The sequence below is a fragment of the Piliocolobus tephrosceles genome, chromosome Y, assembly GCF_002776525.5.
Source record: "Piliocolobus tephrosceles isolate RC106 chromosome Y, ASM277652v3, whole genome shotgun sequence".
NCBI classification, from domain to species: domain Eukaryota; kingdom Metazoa; phylum Chordata; class Mammalia; order Primates; family Cercopithecidae; genus Piliocolobus; species Piliocolobus tephrosceles.
Window position 1 is genome coordinate 3,479,956 of NC_045456.1, and position 5,844 is coordinate 3,485,799.

At 48.5% G+C, this 5,844-nt stretch overlaps 1 protein-coding gene across 6 annotated transcripts in view; it reads left to right on the top strand.

Annotated features, from left to right (window-relative positions):
• The first annotated feature begins 1,476 nt into the window (after window positions 1-1,476).
• The window catches only part of BCLAF3 (BCLAF1 and THRAP3 family member 3), a 74,427-nt gene continuing 70,059 nt past the window's right edge, over window positions 1,477-5,844 (top strand). For 4 of the 6 annotated variants that reach the window (XR_003308361.1, XM_026451883.1, XM_026451885.1 and 1 more), the window contains exons 1-2: window positions 1,479-1,593; window positions 4,369-4,552. The gene's annotated coding sequence lies outside the window, so the exon portion shown is untranslated. Of the gene's footprint in view, window positions 1,594-2,226; window positions 2,245-4,368; window positions 4,553-5,844 lie in introns of those variants that run through there. The other 2 variants (XM_026451882.1, XM_026451881.1) reach the window with 2 other exon arrangements.

A 5,844-nucleotide genomic window follows, 5' to 3' on the forward strand; every position in this document is an offset into this window, starting at 1 on the left:
TACTAAAAATACAAAAATTAGCCGGGCATGGTGGTGCACACCTCTAATCCCAGCTACTCGGGAGGCTGAGGCAGGAGGATCACTTGAATCCGGGAGGCAGAGGTTGCAGTGAGCTGAGATCGCACCACTGCACTCTAGCCTGGGCGACAAGAGTCAGACTCCATCTCTAAATAAATAAATAGGCCGTGCGTGGTGGCTCATGCCTGTAATCTCAGCACTCTGGGAGACTGAGGCAGGATGATCACCTGAGGTCAGGAGTTCGAGACCAGCCTGGCCAACATGGGGAAACCCTGTCTCTTCTAAAAATACACACACACACACACACAAATTAGCTGGACATGGTGGCACAGCCTGTAATCCCAGCTACTCAGTAGGCTGAGGCAGGAGAATCACTTGAACCCGGGAGGCAGAGGTTGCAGTGAGCCGAGATCACACCACTGCACTCCAGCCTAGGCGACAGAGATTCTGTCTCAAAATAAATAAATAAATCAGTAAAAATTAAAAAGTGGTTGTAGTCAAAGGCCACGGGTTTAAGTTGGGTAGTGGGATTTCAACATGTAAGGTTTTAGAGATGGAGCAGTATCAAGTGATGAATGTCTAGATTTTCTAGACTGTGGGTGAACAAAGTAGAAGTAATGGTCATCCGCACTGAGGAACTGAAGGAAACCAGGCTGGGTTATGGATGTTGGATTCATTGGGACGATGGCAGTAAATCAGACGGAGAGGAAAACTAATGCCAGGCAGTCAGTAGGTGACAGTCACAAGGGAGGGCAAAAGGTGTTACTACCAGATGGCATAGAGCCTGAAAGAGCTATTTCACAAGGGGAAGAAAGAATATCAGTGTCAAGCAGAAAGCTTCAAGAGTGAAGAAGTCACACTATCTTTGAGGCTGGTGCATGGACTGCGGGAGGGGAGAAACCAAGCGAATAGGCAGAGATGAGGCAATCCTTTGAATTGGATGATGGATAGATGTTGGTACCATCCGACCATTTGGGAAGTTCAGCGGGGAGGCTTTGTTTTCCGGGAATATGCTTAATTTGAGGCGTGGGAAATGGATAGAGGGTAGGTGAATGGTTAGAGATCTGCACAAAGCTGGAAGGCCCACGGGATCAAGTTCTGTCCGTGACTGAGGGGTGACCTCCAATCCCTGGGCCTTAACCCCCAGGATCCCTGGACCTGGAACGGCCATTAAGTCCCCTCCTTTCCGGCGGGAGGGCGGCAGAGGGCGCAGGCGCTCTAGCCGGACCCGGCGGGCGGGTGGCAGAGGGCGCAGGCGCCCTGGACAGAGCGGCAGCGGTGGGAACGGCCGGCAGGGGGCGCAGCGCTCTGGCCCGAGAAGCCCGGGCGGGGCACCCTCGCCGGGAGAGTAGAGGATAGGGGTCGGCTGGAGAACCGGCTCAGCGCGAGGCCGCGAACAGTGGGCGGGGCCAGGGCAGGGGCGGGGCGAGGCGGTTCCGGAAGGAAGTGGTTCCGGGTCCCACCACCCGGCAGAGGCGGTTGGGGTGCCGCTGCTGTGGGAGGCGGCGGCGGCAGAGTGAGGGGCGAGGCCCTTGGGGCCCGCGGCGGCGGCGGCGGCGGGGACTTCCCGCCCGGGTGAGCGGCTCTGGGGGGGCCAGGCGAGGAGGCCTGGGCCCGCAGGGAGGGCGTGTCCGCCACCCAGGAGGGGCGGTTCTCTGGGTGGCGGATGGGGCAGCGGGGAGGATGCCGGGGTCCGACTCGGGTTCCCTGGGGACAACTCCTCTGCGCCCCGTAGGTCCCTCTGTCAGCGCCTTCCCTCGGGCGCGGCGACCCGTCTCGGGTTTCCAGGGGACAGCTGCCCGGCGCCCCTGAGGTCCCTCGACAGGCGCGGCCACCCGGGCACCTGCTGCCGCGACCCTGATCCTCTGCCGTCGTCGGGCAGGTTGCGGTCCCCGCGGTTCCCTGCATCTGTCAAAAGGGCGGGGGCCGGGGAGGCGGTGTCCGGGGACGGTGCCCTTGTTCTCGAGGCGGTCCTGGACGCGTCGCCTGCGGGGCCTGAGCCGAGGACCCCCCCGCACCCCGCTTTGTCCTGGTGCGGCGCTCCTGCCGCGCAGCGGCATCTTCCTCTGTCAACGTCGAGAATGAGTAGTGAAGGCTGCTCATTATCCTGCATTGTAAAGTAAAACTTGCCGTTTTAGAAACGTCTACTGAAAATTGGCGCATCTCCCTTGCTTCTCTAGGTTGTATTGGGAAACTGGGCCAGTCACTATCAGGACTGTCCTGTTGGTAGGTCTCGAGGGAAAGAAATGGGAGAGAAACCTACCCCGTAAATATTTTCCTACCCAGGTGCTTTTCGAACTGCCTATTAGGTGATTGCCTTTTTTTTTTTTTTTTTCCTGGAACAAATTACAAACTGTAGGTAGAAATCAGGAAGGCCTCTTTAGGCTCCTGGCCAGGCAGTCTTTTTAGCATTTTTCTGAATGTGAACAGGTCGGAACGACAGACAAGAATTTGAAAAGGAAAGGTTTTGCTGTGGATTCATGACGAGGGCTTTATTTTTCATTGGTATTTTAATGGTAATGGTATAGCAATGTTTTATTTTTAATGTTGTTTTAAATGGCTACTAAAATTTTATTTTGAAATCACAGCTGTTTCAGTCACCCCCAAGAAGCCTTTAAAACGTCTTATTAAAAACATTTTAATATATAGGAACCTTTAGCCATTTGTACACATTTCTAAGATAGGAATCACAATGAAGGTACGTTGTTTCAGTATTCCAAATTCCAAATAACCATGGTGAATATGGTTTCACCATTCCAGGTAACCATTGTGAATGTAGTTATACACCTCCAGTCTTTTTCTATGCAGAGCTTAAGATATACGTTTTTCTAAAGTGAATTCTCTTTTGTAATTATCTTTTTCTGACTAAGATAGCATGCCATTACATGGCTGTTATATTATAATTTATTTCATTGGTCATTCTCAGTTCTTCTCTATTAAAATACATTGTTGGGTAAATGTAAAGTCTGCATATCTATGATTACTTTCGAGTCTCACTCTGTCGCCCAGGCTGGAGTGCAGTGGCGCGATCTCGGCTCACTGCAACCCCCACCTCCCAGGTTCAAGCGATTCCCCTGTCTCAGCCTCCTGAGTAGCTGGGACTACAGGCACATGCCACCATGCCTGGCTAATTTTTGTATATTTAGTAGAGACGGGGTTTCACCATATTTGCCAGGCTGGTCTCGAACTCCTGACCTCCAGCGATCTGCCTGCCTTGGCCTCCCAAAGTGCTGGGATTACAGGTGTGAGCCACTGCGCCTGGCCCATGATTACTTTCTAAGTGTACATTCCTAGATGATAGAATTGTTGGGCAGAGTATGCACATAAGGGTTTTTTTTTTTTTTTTTTTAATGTGAATTGCTCAAGTTCCCTCTGGAAAGGATATGCTGTTTTACACTCCTACCAACAATCTGTGAGTGTCCTTACCCACACCCTAGCAAAAAGCAACATTTAAAGGGATTTCTATAGGAATACTTTTGAGCCATACTTGTACTCTTCAACCAAGTACAAGTACCCCTCTCTAGTCATCACTTTTTTCTTATTTGTTGATAGCACTTCAGCTTCTCATCTTTTATTGCAGCTTTACTATTTTGGTAAAGAAAGGTTATCTAGGTGAAGCAAAGGCTTAATAGAGCAAACAAGAGATTTAAAGTTAGGATGCCCTTGAAATCCAGTATATCTGATTATCTTGAACAAGTCACTTAACTTTTCTAAGGTACTCTTTCCACAGCGATGCACTAGGGGTTATAATACATTTGCCTTACCTTTCTTAAGGATAGTTTTAAGGGTCAAATGAGACATTTCTGGAAAGTACATTTAGACAAACTTTGTCTTGTTGGTATTTTTAAAAATTATTTTTAATTTTTTATTTTTAAATAGAGACAATGTCTCACTATCTTGCCTAGGCTGGTCTCAAACTCCTGAGCTCAAGCCATTCTCCTGCCTTGGCCTTGCAAAGTGCTGGGATTACAGACATGAGCCACTGCACCCAGCCATGTTATTACCATCTGGTACAAATTTCAGAGCACAGAAGCATCTTGAGGTTCATACATTTTTTAAAGTAAATACCTTAATTCAAAAGGCTATTCTGTAATACCCTTTGCCCCCATACTCTTTCACTCCTTAAATTTGAAGGTTTTTTTTTTTTTTTTTTTTTTTTAACTGCTGCCCTAGATTATATTCAAAACTTTATCAGGGTTCTGAAATTAGGTGAGTGAATGAATCTGCACAAATGTTGAAGGAGCAAATATTTAAAAGCACCATATAAAGCGGAGAGGGACAGGTATAATGCTAAATAAAACACAGTACTGGGGCTCATGATAAATAAAACATGGTCTTTGTGCCCTACAGGCTACATTATCCGGGCAGCAGAGGGCATAAAAGCTGCTTTCCAAATTTAGATGGCAATTTTAGATGTGATGCCTGATGTCAACTATTCTCAAGTATGCTAAAGCCCAATTCTGCTGACCAAGCACCTGAGCAAGTGACCGGCCAGTCTCCACAGGGTCATCTTTCTGACGGTAGGAGTTGCAAGGTGAGGAAGTGTTAGTATCATAGTGCAAGAACCTGCGTTCTACTTTCAGGTCCTCCACCTGGAGCAGATCAGTTAACTTTTTTGAGGCTGGCTTTATTCACTCATGAAATGCAGGTAATTCCAGCTTCCTCATGTGTTTGTTGTGAGGATTACATGACATAGTACGTGTGCAACACTCAGTAAACCAGGAACTGCTGGCACTCATGTCATCGTGCTTACCCACTAGAGACTTCACTTCCCCAGGAAAAAAACTAGGTCTCTTCTAACTTTGTATTCCTATCCCCTAGCAGTGACTGGTACTTAGTCGTGTTTGATAAATTAACATAGAGTGTGACCACTGATAAAAATTCAGTTTGGGTGCGGGGCGCGGTGACTCACGCCTGTAATCCCAGCACTTTGGGATGCCAAGGCGGGCGGATCACCTGAGGTCAGGAGTTTGAGACCAGCCTGGCCAATATGGTGAAACCCTGTCTCTGCTAAAAATACAAAAAGTAGCCAGACGTGGTGGCACATGCCTGTAATCCCAGCTACTCGGGAGGCTGAGGCATGAGAATTGCTTGAACCCAGGAGGCGGAGGTTGCAGTGAGTTGAGATCTTGCCCCTGCACTCCAGCCTGGGTTACAGAGCAAGACTCTGTCTCTAAATAAATAAATAAATTCAGTTTGGACCAATGAAGAAGGTAATATGTAAATATGGAATATTGGGAAAAATTGACCATGTTATTTGGAGTTAATATTAAGGAATCAAAGGAAACATTGAACTAACTGGACTTGGACTCATGTCTGCTATGACTGTCATTCTACTTTATATCCCTAATGCCAGGCAAATAGTCTCTCCTTACTAAGAATAAATGTACTGGCTGGGCATGGTGGTTCATACTTATACTCCCAGCATTTTGGGAGGCTGAACTGGGAGGATCACCTGAGGCCAGGAGTTTGAGACCAGCCCTGGCAACATAGCAAGACCCTGTCTCTACAAAAAAATGTTTTAAAAATTAGCTGGGTAGCCGGGTGCGGTGGCTCAAGCCTGTAATCCCAGCACTTTGGGAGGCCGAGACGGGCGGATCACGAGGTCAGGAGATCGAGACCATCCTGGCTAACACAGTGAAACCCTGTCTCTACTAAAAAAATACAAAAAAAAACTAGCCGGGTGTGGTGGCGGGCGCCTGTAGTCCCAGCTACTCGGGAGGCTGAGGCAGGAGAATGGTGTAAACCCGGGAGGCGGAGCTTGCAGTGAGCTAAGATCCAACCACTGCACTCCAGCCTGGGCGACAGAGCGAGACTCCGTCTCAA